The 19214-nt window shown below is 37.0% G+C and overlaps 1 long non-coding RNA gene across 1 annotated transcript in view; it reads left to right on the forward strand.

Annotated features, from left to right (window-relative positions):
• The window catches only part of LOC139036247 (uncharacterized), a 155408-nt gene extending 139561 nt beyond the window's left edge, over positions 1-15847 (forward strand). Inside the window, exon 3 of the long non-coding RNA XR_011488951.1 lies at positions 15743-15847. This is a non-coding gene — a long non-coding RNA (uncharacterized lncRNA). The remainder of the gene's footprint in view (positions 1-15742) is intronic.
• Positions 15848-19214: the final 3367 nt, after the last annotated feature.

Below are 19214 nucleotides of genomic sequence, written 5' to 3' on the forward strand. Positions count from 1 at the left end.
ACTGTCTTGTGGGATACAAGCATGATGTATGGGTATAGAAAAAAATAAATTAAATTCTATACTCAAAGATCTTAAAATCTGTGTGCATCACGAAAAGTAAATGTGCATACCTGAAAATGTAAATGTAAATTAATATTTGAATAATAGTTTGCAGTAGTGATAGAAGATAAATAACGGAACAGAGATGGTCAAACTTGATTCAGACTGCAAAGGGGATTCTAATCCTGACTCTTCTATTCTTTTTTTTTTTTTTTTCATTTGACCACTGTGTTTCAGTTATTTGTCAGGCACTTTTCTTGGCGCTGGAAATCAGCAGTGACTTCTGCCTTTTACTTTATAGTGGGAGGAGAGATGAACAATGAACAAATAAATATACTATGTAGTAGATAACAGTTGGTGCCATGAAGAATGACTTCCCAGGTTGTGCAATTGGTAAAGACCCTGCCTGCATATGCAGGAGACATAAGAGACATGAGTTTGATCCCTGGGTTGGGAAGATCCCCTGGAGTAAGAAATAGCAGCCTGCTCCAGTATCTTGCCTGGAGAATTGCATGGACAGAGGAGACTGGTGGTCTACAGTCCATCGGGTTGCAAGGAGTCAGACACAACTGAAGTGACAACATGCACGCATGCTGTGAAGAAAGGTAATGCAGGACATGTGTACATAGATGGCGAGGTTCTATTTTATATAAAGTTAGGAAAGAGACCACTCTGATAAGAAGTCATCTGAGCAAAACCTGAAGAAGGTTGAGAAACTAGCTATGTATATATCTGGCAGAAGAGTGTTTTAGGCAGTGGCACTATGATACTTAGCGTTGATAGTCTTAACCAGACAGATGCATTCAAAATTTGGTTCTTTCATTTGCTGTATTATCTTAGCAAGGTTCATAATTTTCTCTGCCATCTCTTTCTCCAGATGGGCAGCACATTTTATAGATTTCTTAGAGTATTAATTGATTAAGAACTTAAAAGTCAGTGCCTAGCACCTACTAGGAACTCAGAGATTTCATTAGTTACTGTTTTTGGTAGAAGAAACTGCAAGAGCCATTAGTCCTAAAGCACAAATACATTACTATTCCAGTACTGATAGAAAATTAGTGGGAGAAAATGGAGATAAGAATAGGGGTACATTAGAGGAGAGACTAGGAATGAAAGCAGAGAGCTTGCAGAGAAGCAGATCATTCGGAACCTTGCAAGTCAAGGTAAGGATTTGGATTTAACTTTGAGTAATAAGCAAAGTTACTAGAAAATTTTAAGCAGAATATATGATCTCTTCTGCTTTATGCATATATGAATGACTTTCACTGTGTTTTGAAAATACAGTATATGTTCAACACGTCTAATGCATGTGTGCTAATTGTGCATGCTAAGTCGCTTCAGTCATGCCCAACTCTATGCAACCCTATGGAGTGTAGCCCACCAGACTCCTCTGTCCATGGGATTCTCCAAGCAAGAATACTGGAGTTGGCTGCTATGCCCTCTCCAAGGGACCTTCCTGACCCAGGGATCAAACCCATGTCTCATATCTCCTGCATTGGCAGGTAGGTTCTTTACCACTAGCACCACCTGAAAAGCCCAACATGTCTAATACCTGTTACCTGCAACTGATAAATACCTGATAAAGTAGTTGCTCAGCCATGTCCGACTCTTTGTGACCCCCATGGATTGTAGCCTGCCAGGCTCTTCTGTCCATGGAATTCTCCAGGCAAGAATACTGGAGTAGATTGCCATTACCTTCTCCAGGGATCTTCCCAACCCATGGATTGAAGCCAGGTCTCCTGCATTGCAGGTAGATTCTTTACCATCTGAGCCACAGGAAAATTAACATAATATTATTAGTGGCTCTGTGTTAGGGCTGTTTAAAAGACAAAATAATATTAGCCATGTAAATGAGCCAAAAGTCAATGTTACCTGGCTTCCTTTGCTATGGCAATGCTCATGGATTACAGCTTTGATGATTGGTTTCCGAGTTCACCACAAATTTAGTGTTCATTAGTACAGTAAGGAACTGTTGTGTGTATGTGATCAGTCTCTCAGTATGTTCAGTTCTCTGTGACTCCATGGACTGCAACCAGCAAGGCTCTTCTGTTGCCATTTCCTTCTCAAGGGGATCTTCTTCTCAGGGAAGATATACATTTCAGGGCCTCTTCCTCTCCATTTGGCTTTTCCACACACTCTATCCTTATGCATCTGCAACTGAGAAGCTGTACTTCTTATTGGACAGCTCAAGGTTCCCAAAAGACCATGCCTTCTTGAACTTTAGTCCCAAACCTGGCTCTATGTTACGCCTGCTCTCTCCGTGGTTAAAGTGAATCTTAGGGCCAGATCACTTTCGCTGTTGCGAGAGACCACAAAACAAGGTAAATACCAGAAATTGTAGTTCATTAAGGGACATTTTAGTTCAAGGGCTACCACAGTCACCATGCACCCTAGGTTTTCTTTTTTTCATCCAGGCATGTCTAGAACTTCAGTGTTTCACTAACTCTAGGATTGTAAAACACTGTGGATGAGATTAAATACCTCTGAGTATTTTCTATTACTTTATTTTTGCATGAAAAAAATGTAGAAGACACATTCTTTGTTTTATAATTAAATTCAGAAAAATAGAAGATATTTCAAAAACTGTTTGATAAATGTGAGCAAAATTATTTAAGAGAATCAGAGAAATGACAATAAAATCAAAATAATTTAAAAATAAGAATACTTTTATTTCCCCCATTCCACTGTTTTCAAAATGCATGTAGATCAGGCACCTGTCAGCCTCAGTCTGCATGTTAAAGACCTCCTGTTAAAAATTGTCTTTTACTACAACTAAAATGCATCTGAGATTGAAAAGAGCAACACAGTTATTCTTTTTTTTTTTTTTTTGCTGTATATTAGTTGCAGAAAAAATTAAAATAAGTATGTATTTTTTAATGTCAAAATTATTCACTAATGCACAGAAGTATAATCTAATTTTATTTTTTAAGATGTTTTTATTTTTAAGTATGAAATGGTGTCCTGGTTTCCTTAAAGAACATTTTCATCTTTTATAGATGTCAAAATGGCCTTGCAAGAAAGTGCATGAGCCCAATTTGCCAAATTATTATACCAAATGGTAATAATGAACATTTGTATGATCACCCACAGTGAGCTTCCTGTGCCTAAAAACAGCTGCACAAATGCATTCTCTTCCCGGTGGGCTCAAATAAAAGAAAACTGTTATCTGTAGTTCTTCATCAGGAGACCACTGCTGACTAATCTGATGAAGGAAGTCTGTAGAAGAATGCTGATTGAAAAAGGAAAGCACTCAGTAGGATGCACTATTTCTTTAAATGTCAGGAGAGAGACATTTATTTTTCTTGTGGACCAATATGAGAGAATGGGAGCAAATGGTGACTAATCTAGATATTCTATTTTTATTACAAAAATTAAAGATTTGCTTGTGACCTATTTCAGTAAAGTCCTTTTGTTCTGAACACTAAAATGCTGATATCTTGAACAAAATAAGGTTTAAGGTTACTATATATTAGTAAGAACTTACTTTATCCATGGCATAATTTATAAAGAAAAAATAAGTTTTAGCTCATGTGACACTCATAACCCATCTCCTGGCTTCTGGGAACCCCTATTGCAATAACCAATTATTGCTAATGTTAATCTATTTCGTTATTACTGCTTTATAGTCATCCCATCGTGTCATGTTTCTGAGTTTCATACTGCTTTTGGGTTTGAAATCTCCCTGTTTGTGCGTTGTTTCTTATTCACCTTCTCTGAATTTTCTTTTAAGTACATAAGGGGAAATAGGATTTTCCCTATTATTAAATAATAAGCAAACATTAATGTTGCTTAACAGAGCCTTACATACAAAAAGCCAGTTGAAATATCTGAGTAGATGTAGAGGTCTGGGAGCATCAGAGGTAAAAACTGAGTCTTTGGCATCTTTATTGAAGTTGGTGTCCAGATCTCTGAGGAGCCTCAGCCCTTACCAGTGTGACACTACTGTTCTTACTATGTCCTGAGCCAAATGTACAGAGATATACAGTTGCCTTATCTAAGGTGCTCTGATACATTAAAGGTGCCTGAAACTGTATGTATCTCTATCTGTTTCAAGACGTTTATTTCAAGGAATCTGCAGAGAATTCCTCTGTGTGTGTGTGTGTGTGTGTGTGTTATTTTATTTTTTATTCAGCTGGAAGGATTTCTTAAATGGTGGCTGGAGCCACGGACAACCTCTTAACTCTAAAAGGGGCACTCTTGCTCAGAATTTCTCTGGACCTAAATGATGCATACCCCTAACTGCAGCTCTGATCCTAACTGTTAAGCCAGAGAGAATTTTTCCTGAGGTGGAGAAGGGAGATCTGTATGAGTGCAAAGATTCAAAGATGGAATTAAATCTAGTTAAGCTTGTAGAGTCTGTGATACAATTGTTATACTCAGGGGTTTCTCTCACACATACCCACACAGAGGCATGCCCTTCAAAAGGTGTATTAGCCCACCTATGTCCTAGGTGGGTGAAGTTATCTCAAAGACCTTCTCCATTTGATGTACAGACTAAGTGCTGGTCCCCCCCCCATAACAGTTTCCACTAGAAATAAGATCCATGAGGAAAATCACTTTAGTTACTTTTTTTTTTCTTTTTCATTTCTATCACTCCAGAATTTAGAGCAGTGCTTGAGGCATTATCATTTCTCAATATTTATTAATTGAGTGGATAGATAAACACATGTGTCAAAACTGAGCTTAATGTAATGCATTATTCGGGTATAGAAGGAATGTAGAGGGAACAAACTGTATAAGTTCAGAATCAGAAAATATATTTATAAAGCAGTTACTAGAGCTTGGTTGGCCCCTTAACATATATTTAAAACTCATTTTTACTGTTTTCCAATTACTTGCATGCCTTTATTCCACCCTTAACTGTTTAAAAATTTCTTGTGTTTGAATTTGTCAAGCATCTGATGTCTCTTACATATTGACTCTTCAAGTATATTCTGCACTAGAGAATGTCATCAGTATTGGCCTTTATTCAAAATGCAAGGTGCTTGAAATTTATATTTTGTTCTTCACTTTTCCAATTCTACTCCATATAAACTGCCCACTCATGTTTTCTCTAGCTGGATTCTTGTTAAATAATCCAAGAGCCCCAGTCCTTAAATTGAGAGCCTCTAATCCCTTAATTGAATCTGGTCTAAATTCAGAAAGAACTTCATTGACCATTGATGGCACTGCTCTGTGAGTAGAGATTGGGGGTGGATATTGGCTTGTTAAACCCTATAAAATTCTAATTGGTGTAATTTTGTGTCATATTTGAGAAGTATTTTAGAGAAGGGTAATAGTCCCAGAATCTATATTCAGCACTGAAATTTTATCTATAAATTCAGCCCTCAAAGAAGTATTCTTATCAGCTACCTCCCTGTGAGGCCTAATCATCCTGCAATACAAATATATACAATTTACCAGTAAAGACTTTAGAGTGTATACTCATTCTAAATTCTGTTCTATTCATAGACCCAAAAGTTTGAAAAATATAGATATTTTCTTAAAAAAAAGAAAAATATAGATATTTTCTATTATATGCCTACTAACTTAATTGCTGAGAAGTTTATATGAATATATCTAAAATGGTTCATACCTTTGGATTTTTACTGCATGCTTTTATGCCATGTCCTTCTACTCAAAAGGAAGGCAGATGGAAAATGCAGTATGTATCCAAAATGATTGCATATATATAAATACACATGTTTCCTTTAGTCAATTTGTCTGTCATTGTAGAAGTTAGTTCCTAATTCTTTACTCAATAATCACTTTCTTTTAACTTTTTAAAGTTTTTGTTCAGGAAACTCAAGGCCATGAAGAAATCAAAATCCATTATATACTTTCCAAATTTCAGGTAATAATCTACTCTAATATGCATTGGACTGTCAGTTTTAATCTGAACCTCATCAGATGTGGAGAAATAAAAATTATTAAAAGCAAAATATTGCAAAATGTTATTTCAGTAGATATTCAGTTCTTTCCTTTTGAATGGATTTTGAAATTAGTCTGAGTTATAAGCAATATTACATAGCAAATAAGTGATTAACAGGTGTTAGGAATAAAGCAAGCATAAAGATTTTAAAGAAATAAAAAGTGATCAATTTGACATAAAGTATTATTTCTTTATTTCCAATATTTCTATTTGCATTTTTACTAAATGCTAGACATTTATGATGGAAATTGTCTGTTGCCTATTTATTGGGAACATAAAATTTTAAACCCTTTAAAAACAGATCATTGAGATATAATTGACATATAATAAACTGTACATATATTTACAGTGTAAACTTTTATAAGTTTTGACATATGTAGATACTTGTGAAACCATCACTGCAATCAAGAAAAAGAGCATATCCTGTGCAATTTCTGGAAAGAATCTGTATAGAATTAGCATTATTGTTCTCTTAAATGTTTGGTAGAATTTGGCAATAAGCTATTCAGCTCTGGAGATTTCCTTGTGGAAAAATATTTAATTACAGATGTACTGTTTAATTGAAGTGCAGCTGATTTGCAGTGTCTCAGGTGTGTGGCATGTGTGTTTGGATATACGTGTATGTGCTGTGTGCTGTGCTTAGATGCTCAGTCATGCTTGGCTCTTTGTGACCCCGAGGACTATAGCCCACCAGGCTCCTCTGTGGAATTCTCCAGTCCAGAATACTGGAGTGGGTAGCCATTCCCTTCTCCAGGGATGGACCCTGGGTCTTCTGCGTAGCAGGCAGATTCTTTACCATATGACCCACCAGGGAAGCCTCGTGGAAAAATTAGAATTACTTTTAACAGGTAAATCAGTTGTTGTCTACATAGCCCAGAATTTACATGTAAAATAGTCCTGAAATATTTTGCCAAAGGGAAAAATATAATGGAGACTTGACTTTATTACCCTTGCCTTCATTGTAGAAAAGAGGATACTCTGCCTGTTGAGATTCAAATGGTTTGGACTAACTTCTTCCTCAATCCAGTGCCACATTTCAACTTTACTGCTCCTACCAAGCACTAAATTCCAGTCCTATATCTTTAATATATCAGAAAACAATGCGTGTATAGTCAACATTTAATGAACATTAAACTCTGAGCTTTATTATTGTTTCCTTGTTTACTTAAATTTGCATGTGTTCCATTGTTCCATGGATATACCAGCAAGTTAAGAGTATATGAAAATGATTGGAATCTAGTGACATGCAAAATTATTTCATGGTTTTTTTCTCAAAATCTGAGCTCTCCAAATTATCTATGGATATGGATAGTAGTAATATAAAGATATTTAATGAAAATAAGTGGGAGACAGTAAGAGAGAGACAAAACACTTATTTAAACAGAAACCAGTTCAGTTCAGTCACTCATTCGTGTCAGACTCTTTGCAACCTCATGGACTGCAGCACGCCATGCTTCCCTGTCCACCACCATCTCCCAAAGTTTGCTCAAACTCATGTCCATCAGGTCGGTGATGACATCCAACCATCTCATTCTCTGTTATCCCCGTCTCCTCCTGCCTCAATCTTTTCCAGCATCAGGGTCTTTTCCACTGAGTCAGTTCTTCGCATCAGGTGGCCAAAGTAATGATGCTTCAGCTACAGCATCAGTCCTTCCAATGAATATTCAGGACTGATTTCCTTTCGGATGGACTGGTTGGATCTCCTCACAGTCAAAGGGACTCTCAAGAGTCTTCTCCAATACCACAGTTCAAAAGCATCAATTCTTTGGTGCTCAGCTTTCCCTAGAGTTAAAATCTCACATCTATACACAACTACTGGAAAAAACATAGCTTTGATAGATGAACCTTTGTCAGGAAACTAATGTCTCTGCTTTTTAAAATGCTGTCTAGGTTGGTCATAGTTTTTCTTCCAAGGAGCAAGTGTCTTTTAATTTCCTGGCTGCAGTCACCATCTGCAGTGATTATGGAGCCCCCCAAAATAAAGTCTCTCACTGTTTCCATTGTTTCCCCATCATTTGCCATGAAGTGATGGGACTGGATGCCATGATCTTCGTTTTTTGAATGTTGAGTTTTAAGCCAGATTTTTCACTCTCTTCTTTCACTTTCATCAAGAGGCTGTTTAATTCCTCTTCGCTTTCTGCCATAAGGGTGGTGTCATCTGCCTTACAAATGTCCACCTTATAAACATTCATTCTTAAAACAGTAATAGAGATATAAAAATATTGTGAAGGAGATTATTTTTAGCTTGTTTAAACACATAGTTTCTCTTTTCAAAACAGTGTTACATATTTAATGAACTGTAGTAGGATATATTTCAAATGTAATAGAATTCTATATTAGTACTTTTAATAGTATTTTGTGTTAACCTATGATCCCACTGATGATACTATTTTCTTCCAAATTATTAGGCTCATTTGCTAAAGGAATCTTAACTATTACTTTGGGTTAATTAATTAAATTATAGCAAAAAAGTTTAAAGACCCTTGTGAGTAACCAATCATATTTTCAAATTAAAACCTTAATTAAAATGTTATGGTTGAGTAATTACAAACTCATTAGTTAAATCCTCCATAGTGTTCTATAATTGTTTTGACGTAATCATATTTATTTATGTACTTCATATTTTCCCCTCTTGTCTTCCATTTAATGCAGAAAAAAATTAAGTGCATCATTTCCATCAAATGACCACTATCTGACATCCATATCATATAGTCAGTGTTTTTCTCTATTATAAGCAACAACACTTTCGGCAACAGAAACACTCTGAGTAATTTTGAAATATCCACTGATCATTTGGATAAGGTCCTTCCAAACATTTAGTAGCAAGATAGATGTCATTGATGGGGTAGGAGATCTAGATTGGGAATCATAAATGGGCTTTTCTTGTTTTACTGCCAGCTGATTTGCTCTTTTTCTTTCCTTCTCTCTGTCTCTCCATCTCTGTCTCTCTTTAGCTAACAGCCTCCGTCTATCTCAGCTTGCTGGTTTGTTGTTGTTGTTCAGTCACTAAGTTGCATCTGACTCTTTGCAACCCTATGGAATGAAGCACACCAGACTTATAATAAATACTGGTGCTTACCTCCAAATAAGTTCAACAGGGAAAAAGTTAATTTATTCAATAAAATATTTGGACACTAGATAAAGCTTCAAATTTACCACTCATCCTATGTAATCAGTGAACTATATCTGCTGGAGTTGGTTGATTGTTTAACTGGCAAAACAAATGAGTACTTATACCACAGTCTAAGGATCTCAATAGATAAATATTTAATAAAGGCATAATCTTTCAATCACTGCACAGATTATCTTGGATTTGGGAAGGAAAGCCTAGTCTGAAGTTTGTATACTTTGAAAGTGAGTTTTAACCATTTGACCATGTGTGGGCACTGCTTAAGATACTTAAACTCTTTGAGAATTTTTTCTTATCTTTTTTTTTTTTTTTTTTTTTTGCCTTTTAATGGAAACTGGTTAACCAATAAACTTCTAGTTCAGTACAAATAGTTTAGGTTTGAGGTGTATATGTGTTTGTTTGCATGTCTATATGGGAAGGAATTTATATATTTGGCATTGTTTTATTGGACGTGTTCCTAAGACATCCAATTGTCTGTTGGGATTCAACAAAAACAAATGGATTATAGATTTAGAATGTATAGACAAAGATACCATTTAAACTCTAAGAGAGTACCATTTTCTATACTAGGAGTTCTAAATCAGTGTTATACATATCTGTCTAACTTTAATGAAAACTCAGGGCGATAGTGAAGGGCAGAGAAACCTGGTGTGCTGCAGTCCATGGGGCTGCAAAGCTACAGACAGGACTGAGAAAGTAAACAACAACAAAGGCTATTAGATTTTTTTTTAAATGAGGCACTGACATTTTGTGAATTAAGTTATAGACTTTTTTGACTAAGAATCAGGACAATATCCCAACCATGCTAGAATCAGCAAGGATGAATCACTGCATGAATACAATAAACAAGAAAGTCTGAATATCTATTCTGTTGCAAAATATTAAATATGTCAGAAAATGGCTCTTTATATCACTGAACAGGACATAAGAGAAATACTGATACCAAATATGCAAAACTTGAAATCCAGAAAAGCAAATGTTTAAGAAGCTGCTAGCTGTCCTGTGGATAACTAAAAATCTAAGCAATTTAGATTTTTAGGGCCCTTCCCATGTAGAGATAATGAAAGGAGTTGGTAACATAAAGCTACAAAATTCAAATCTGAAATCCTTATTTAAAAGGTAAACTAGAATAAAACTGTATCCACAGGGAAATGCCACAAGAAATCACCTGTATCAAACAGTGAATAGTTGGAAAGTAGGAGAAAACAAAGCAAAACTTAGAAAATTTACAACTGCAAACCACATGTGAGTTTCTATCCAAATACAAAGTATCCTCAGATCCAGCAATCCTGGAGGCAAGGAGTTACTTTAAAATATTTCTTGGTTGTCTGTAAGCCTGGTACATAGTAAAGCAAACAAAGTCTTCTCTAGAGGACTTCTTTATTCCAAGAATATCCACAGATATCCACACAATAAAGATATCTCAAAATATGTGGGGAAATAACGGTCCATAATGGTGTCCCAGGGGTTTCCCTGGTAGCTCAACTGGTGAAGAATTCACCTACAATGCAGGGGACCTCAGTTCGACTCCTGAGTCAGAAAGATGCCCTGGAGAAGGGAAAGGCTACGCACTCCAGTATTCATGGGCTTCTCAGGGACTCAGCTGGTAAAGCGTCTTCCTGCAATGTGGGAGACCAGGGTTTGATCCCTGGGTTAGGAAGATCCCCTGGAGAAGGGCATGACGACCCACTCCAGTATTCTTGCCTGGAGAATCCCCATGTACAGCGGAGCCTGGCGGAGCTGCAAAGGGTCGGATACAACTGAGCAATTAGCATAGCACAGCCCAGCACAGCCATGGAGTCCTGAAAGAAAAAATAGTTGTGGAATCATCAGGTACATTATAAAATACATATACACATGCACGCACACACACACACACACACACAGTTGAGGAACTATTTCACGTACGTGCAGAACTAAGCAACCTGGAAAAAAGTGTTAATAGCAAAAATGTAATTGGAAATATGGCTCCAGAATATAGTAGCAATTTGTGATAGGACTATTTTCTTTTGGGCTTCTCTAGTGGCTTAGTGGTAAAGAATACACCTGCCAATGAAGGAGACTCAGGAGTTGGGGGTTTGATTCCTAGGTTGGGAAGACCTCCTGGAGGAAGAAATGGCAACCCAGCTCTAGTATTCTTGCCTAAAAAATCCCACAGACAGAGGAACATGGTAGATTCAAAGAATCACACAGGTAATAACTGAGCAGCATGCATTTCCTCTTGCTAACTGCAATATGTATCTTTTCTCATTCTATTGTTTTCCTCTATGTCTTTGCAACGATCACTTAGGAAGGCTTTTTTACTCCCCTTGTTTTTCTTTGGAACTCTAGCAAGGAGAAATAAGGAAGCCTTCCTAAGTGATCAATAGAATAGGAAACAATAGGATGGGAAAGACTCGAGGTCTTTTAAAGCAAATTAGAAAAAGAGACACTGATGTACAGAACAGAATTTTGGACTCTGTGGGAGAAGGCAAGGGTGGGATGTTTCAAAAGAACAGCATCAAAACATGTATATTATCTATAGTGAAACAGATCACCAGCCCAGGTTGGATGCATGAGACAAGTGCTCAGGCCTGGTGCACTGGGAAGACCCAGAGGGATGGGATGGGGAGGGAGGTGGGAGGGGGGATCGGGATGGGGAACACATGTAACTCCATGGCTGACTCATGTCAATGTATGACAAAACCCACTACAATATTGTAAAGTAATTAGCCTCTAACTAATAAAAATAAATGAAAAAAAAAAGCAAATTAGACATCCAAGGGAACATTTCATGCAAAGATGGGCACAATAAAGGACAGAAACGGTACGGACGTAACAGAAGCAGAAGATATTAAGAAGAGGTGGCAAGAATACACTGAAGAACTATACAAAAAAGATCTTAATGACCCAGATAATGATGATGGTGTGATCACTCATCTAGAGACAGACATCCTGGAGTCTGAAGTCAAGTGGGCTTTAGGAAGCATCACTACGAACAAAGCTAGTGGAGGTGATGGAATTCCAGTGGAGCTGTTTCAAATCCTAAAAGATGATGCTGTGAAAGTGCTGCACTCAATATGCCAGCAAATTTGGAAAACTTAGCAGAGACCACAGGACTAGAAAAGGTCAATTTTCTTTCCAAACCAAAAAAAGGCAATACCCTGGAATGTTCAAACTATTGCACAATTGCACTCATAGCACACACTAGCAACTTAATGTTCAAAATTCTACAAGTGAGTCTTCAACAGTATGTGAATTGAGAATTTCCAGATGTTCAAGCTGAATTTAGAAAAGGCAGAGGAACCTGAGATCAAATTGCCAATATCTGTTGGATCATAGGAAAAGCAAGAGAATTCCATAAAAATATTTACTTCTGCTTTATTGACTACACCAGAGCCTTTGACTTTGTGGATCACAGCAAACTATGGAAAATTCTTAAAGAGATGGGAATACCAGACCACTTTACCTGCCCATTGAGTAATCTTTACACAGATCAAGTAGCAGTTAGAACCATACATGAAACACCAGACTGGTTCCAAATTGGGAAAGGATTACATCAAGGTTGTATATTGTCCCTCTGGTTATTTAACTTATATGCAGGGTACATGATGCAAAATGCCAGGCAGGATGAAGCACAAGATGAAATCAAGATTGCTGGGAGAAATATCAATAACCTCAGATATGCAGATAACACCACCCTTATGGCAGAAAGCAAAGATGAACTAAAGAGCCTCTTGATGAAAATGAAAGAGGAGAGTGAAAAATCTGACTTAAAATTCAACATTCAGAAAACTATGATCATGGTATCTGGTCCCAACATTTCACGGCAAGTAGATGGGGAAACAGTAGGAACAGTAGCAGACTTTATTTTCTTGGGTTCCAAAATCACTGCAGATGTTGACTGCAGCTACAAAATTAAAAGACTTTTGCTCCTCTGAAGAAAAGCTATGACCAACCTAGGCAGCATATCAAGATGCAGAGACATTATTTGCCAACAAAGGTCCATCTAATCAAAGCAATGGTTTTTCCAATAGTCATATATGGATGTGAGAGTTGGACCATAATGAAAGCTGAACGCTGAAGAATTGATGCTTTTGAACTATGATGTTGGAGAAGACTCTTGAGAATCCTTTGGACTGCAAGGAGATCCAAACAGTCACTCCTAAAGGAAATCAATCCTGAATATTCAATCCTCATGCTGAAGTTGAAACGCCAATATTTTGGCAACCTGATGTGAAGAACTGACTCATTGGAAAAGACCCTGATGCTGGGAAAGATTGAAGGTGGGAGGAGAAGGGGATGACAGAGGAGGAGATGGTTGGATGGCATCATCAACTCAATGGACATAAGTTTGAGCAAGCTCTGGGAGTTGGTGATGGACAGGGAAGCCTGGCATACTGCAGTCCATGGAGTTGCAAAGAGTTGGACACGACTGAGTGACTGAACTGAAGTGGTTTTTCCTCCCCAGCTTTCAATTCATACCTGTTAAACCCTTTCCTCAGCATAATTTCAGGAGAGGATTGTCATAGGAAAACTTTGAGAATTCTGCATACTGTGTCAAAAATTTTACTTTGAGGTACTATGTACCTCAAATACCGTAAGAAAAAACATTAGTGTTCTTACAGATTAATGGCTGAGCATTTAGTTAAGGAAAACAAATGGTTCAGAATACTAGAACCAAAACATATTAGTTTAAATATAATAACAGTTAAGGGGTTTTCCTTCATGCAGTATTGTCTTAAGTATTTCTGCAAGTGATCTGTATTATGTCATTATTGCCTGGCTTTTCAGAAAGAGGAGACTAAACCAAGCTGTAGTCATAATGTGTTTTTAGGAAAATCATCTGTTGTATGGCCTAGTGGGTTATCCCTAGGAGCAAATTCTAGAAATACTCTTCAGTAAAATGACTTTAGATCTCAAATGATATGGTTTCCACAATAAAATATATTTGACCAAAGTAAATGATTACTACTCAATGAAATCTCTAATTTTTAAAATTATCAAACCATAAATATACATTTGACATTCTTTTTCTCCTAAATGTTAGTGAGAAAATTTTAGGTTATTGTCAAATGGTTATTTTTTTAAAAATCTAGTTCTGTTTTTATGTTTCCATTTTAAATTTCATGTATTTTGATTGGAGATAATTATCACAGAATGTTAAATTAACCTTGGGATTTTTTTTTTAATTTTTATAGTATTCAGTTAAGTTCAGTTCAGTTGCTCAGTCGTGTCTGACTCTTTGCGATCCCATGAATTGCAGCATGCCAGACCTCCCTGTCTATCACCAACTCCTATAATTTACCCAAACTCATGTCCATCTAGTCGGTGATGCCATCCAGCCATCTCATCCTCTGTCGTCCCCTTCTCCTCCTGCCCCCAATCCCTCCCAGAATAAGGGTCTTTTCCAATGAGTCAACTCTTCACATGAGGTGGCCAAAATATTGGAGTTTCAGCTTCAGCATTATCCTTCCAATGAACACCCAGGACTGATCTCCTTCAGGATGGACTGGTTGGATCTTCTTGCAGTCCAAGGGACTCTCAAGAGTCTTCTCCAACACCACAGTTCAAAAGCATCACTTCTTCAGCACTCAGCTTTCTTCACAGTCGAACTCTCACATCCATACATGACCACTGGAAAAACCATAGCCTTGACTAGATGGACGTTTGTTGGCAAAGTAATGTCTCTACTTTTTAATATGGTATCTCAGTTGGTCATAACTTTCCTTCCAAGGAGTGTCTTTTAATTTCATGGCTGCAATCACCATCTGCAGTGATTTCGGAGCCCCCCAAAATAAAGTCTGACACTGTTTCCGCTGTTTCCCCATCAATTTCCCATGAAGTGATGGGACCAGGTGCCATGATCTTAGTTTTCTGAATGAGCTTTAAGCCAACTTTTCCATGGTCTTCTTCATAACTTAATTTTGTGTAAGTATGTGTACAATGGAATATTACCCAACCATAAAGTAGGAAGAAGGTTTGTCATTTGTAACAACATGGAGAGACCTAGAGGGTATTATACTAAGTGAAATAAGTCATACAGAGAAAGACAAAAGCTCTTTGATTTCACTTGTATCTGGAATCTAAGAAACAAATGAAGAAACCTACAGAAACTGAAACAAAGCCATAGATACAGTGAACAAGGAGGTGGTTGCCAGAGTGAAAGTAGGTGGAGAGAGAACGGAAGTAGTAAGGGAGGTTAATCAATACAACCTTCCAGTTACAAAATGAATAAACCAACAGCATGAAATTTATGATGTGATTTAATATCCCTGTAATAAACTATTAACTTTGCATGATAATGGATGGTAACTAGACTTATCTTGGTGATCATTTTGTAATGCATAGAAATATATCACTCTGTTGTGCATTGGGGACACACATAGTGTTATAGGTCAATTATACTTCAGAAATGAAGAAATAAATAAACTCATGGAAAAAGATCAGCTTTGTGGTTCCTCAGAGTTAAGAGGTGGAGGGAGGAGGAACTGGATAAAGATGGTCAAAAAAACTGACTTTTGGTTATAAAGTAAGTAAGTACCTGGGATGAACATAACATACAACATGATAAATATAATTAACACTGTTGTTTAGTAGCTAATTTGTGTCCTAATTTAGTAGCTAATTTGTGTAGCTAATTTAGTAACTAATTTGTGACCCTGTGGATTGTGTCCCACCAGGCTCCTCTGTCCACGGGATTTCTCAGGCAAGAACACTGTAGTGGGTTGCCATTTCCTTCTGCAGTGGATCTTCCCAACCCAGGGATTGGACCCGCCTCTCTTGCATTGTAGGTGAGTTCTTTACCACTGAATCACTAGGGAAATCCACTTCAGGCACTTCCATTATGAGCCTCAATCTTACTGACCCTCTGACGCAGAGAAAGCTGCCGTTAAAGTGCCAGCCAATCCCTGGGCTGAATACTGCATTCTAGGAATGGCTTGATTTGCTGTAAGGAGGTTCTGTTACTATTTGTTCTACCTCTTTGGGCTTTCAGATAGCCCCTCTGTCTGCTCTTACTCATTCTAGTTCTTGCACTGTGATGAACTCAAGGAAGCATCATTTTTAACCTTTGCTGAATCTCAGATCAGGGAATCTTCCTGATCCAGGGATCAGACTCATATCTCCTGAAATGTAGATGGATTCTTTACTGCTGAGCCACCAGGGAAGCCCCATAATTAACACTAATGTATGTTAAACGTGAAATTCAGTAAGAGTGTATATCCTGAGAGTGCTTACCAGGAGGATTTTTTTTTTCCTTTTCTTTTGTATCTATATGAGATACAGATGTTCACTAAATGTATTGTAATAATCATTTCAATGAGTCAATTATTACACTGCACACCTTAAACTCATATAATAGTGTATGTTAACTGTATCTCAATAAAACTGAAAGGAAAAAGTCTGTTTTCTTTAATTCAGTGCTTTTTGTTCCTTAAAGACTGGTAAAAAGCAGAGACTCTACTTTGCCAACAAAGGTCCATCTAGTCAAGGCTGTGGTTTTTCCAGTAGTCATGTGTGGATGTGAGAGTGGGACTATAAAGAAAGCTGCACCTGGAAGCATTGATGCTTTTGAACTGTGGTGTTGGAGAAGACTTGAGAGTCCCTTGGACTGCAAGGAGATCCAACCAGTCCATCCTAAAGGAAATCAGTCCTGAGTATTCATTGGAAGGACTGATGCTGAAGCTGAAGCATCAGTACTTTGGCCACCTGATGCAAAGAACTGACTCATTGGAAAAGACCCTGATCCTGGGAAAGATTGAAGGTGGGAGGAGAAGGGGATGACAGAGAATGAGATGGTTGAAAGGCATCACCAGCTCGATGGTTATGAGTTTGAGAGTAAGCTCTGGAAGTTGGTGATGGATAGGGAAGCCTGGTGTGCTGCAGTCCCTGGGGTCACAAAGAGTCGGACATAACTGAGTGACTGAACTGAACTGAAGGACTGGTAGAAATATTTATGTTATCTCAATTTATATGTTTTTCTATGTGTCATGTGATCATGTGCTGTGTGTTTGGTCATGTAGGTGTGCTTGTGTGGTTTGTATGTATATATCTGTGTATGCAATGTGATATGTGTGAAAGTTGTGTGTGCATATGTATACACATGAGCATCTAATGTATGACTATGCAACTAGTATGTTCATATAGCATGTGCATTTTTGTTTATGTGAGTTTGTAGGTGTGCGGGGTATCTGCATATCTGTGTTCCTTTGTATATAGTGTGTGTGTTTATGAATAGGTGGCATGTGTGTCATTGCACATTTGTTTGTGGTCGTATATGGGCTTCCTTTCAGTTTTATGTTCCTTTTTGATTTGATCCATGACATTCTTTTGTAATGAACACGTTTCAACATTTAAATTGGCAACTTTACTTCTAAATAGCATTTAGTAGTTTTTATTGCAGATGTGTCCTTCCCTGTGAAGGCCAGCTGCTTTCTCAGAACAAACTATTCTCTAATCTTTTGAAGATACAAGTTGCACACTTTCTATGTTACTGCCTGCTCTGAACAATAAATCTAGTTCAAAGAAAGTTATTACCTCAATCATTTAGAGTACTCCTCTTATATATCTTTCAGTAGACCATTTTTTTTTTCCCCGCTAGTTTTACTGCTTTGACTTTCTGCTTGTTATGTGTTTCTCTGCTATGGAAAAGCATCAAAAAGTTTTATTTTTTCCCTCCTTGTAGTTCTTTTTGTAACCCTCTCATTTCACTGGCTTAGCAGTTTCTATTTTATTCTACAGAAATATTCCTTCCAGCAATGTTGCTATGTCACTAAAAACAGTTTTATCATCCAGGTGTTATTTTCTGTTTTTATTTATTTATTTGTTTAAGTTCCATCTCATTATAGGTAAACCTTTTTAATAAGGATTTTGTCTTTTTATTTTTTTACCAGAATTGTGAAAAAGAAAGAATTAGAAACCACACTATTATGAGCTTACAAATGACAAATATTATACTAAAAAAGATTAAAGAATTTAGCTTTTAAATAATTTATAGGAACAAGATCTAGCCTCTATTTAACATAATTATGACTGAACATATTATCGTGCTATATTTGGGTAAAATAATCCTTCTTGAGTCCTGGTACACATAATGTTCTTTAGTTAACATATGAATGACATTTCTTATCACTACTACCCACTGCCTCAGTTCTACCTCCTGAAAATCTCCATTTTCTTCCTGTGATAAATATATTCTTAGCTGGTATCTGTCTATACTCATCTTCTGAATAATTCTTATGTGAACAGTAGTATCTTTTGTTTTGTTTGTGTTCCAGAAAACTGAGGAATGCAATAATCAAGCCACTAACATAGATTATAAAGACCAAGGAGATTGAGCACAAGAATATTACAAAAACCCCTAAAAAGAAACAAAGAATTTTATACTAATATGATTCAGCCACCAAAAGAGAGATATCAATTTAAGAAATAATTATAATATTAAAGGAGTTTAAAATCATGTCAATTACATAACTGACACAATAAGAAAAAATTAAGGATGTGAAAGAAAAGAGGGCTATTTGTAATCTTAATATATTAAGGAGTTTGCAACTAATTTTAATTTAATTCAGATATGCAACTAAAATTGTTCAAGGGGCAGCTGCACAAAGGCTACAGTGCTATTCAGTAGTTATTATTGGATTTAATATACTTTTCAAACTCTGTATTTCTTAAACCATACTTATATCTTCTCTACACCTGTTGCTTCAGTTCAGTTCAGTTCAGTCATTTAGTCATGTTTGATTATTTGTGACCCCATAGACAGCAGCAGGCCAGGCTTCCCTGTCCATCACCAACTCCCAGAGCTTGCTCAAACTCATGTCCACTGAGTTGGTGATGCCATCCAACCGTCTCATCCTCTGTCGTCTCCTTCTCCTCCTGCCTTCAATCTTTCACAGCATCAGGACCTTTTCCAAGAAGTCAGTTCTTCACATTAGATGGACAAAGTATTAGAGTTTCAGCTTCAGTATCAATCCTTCCAATGAATATTCAGGACTGATTTCCTTTAGGATGGACTGGTTCGATCTCCTTGCACTCCAAGGGACTCTCAAGTCTTCTCCAACACCACAGGTCAAAAGGTTCAATTCTTTGGCACTCAACTTTCTTTACAGGTCAACCTCACACCCATACTTAACTACCGGAAAAACCATAGCT

The sequence above is a fragment of the Odocoileus virginianus genome, chromosome 8 (genome assembly GCF_023699985.2).
Source record: "Odocoileus virginianus isolate 20LAN1187 ecotype Illinois chromosome 8, Ovbor_1.2, whole genome shotgun sequence".
NCBI lineage: Eukaryota > Metazoa > Chordata > Mammalia > Artiodactyla > Cervidae > Odocoileus > Odocoileus virginianus.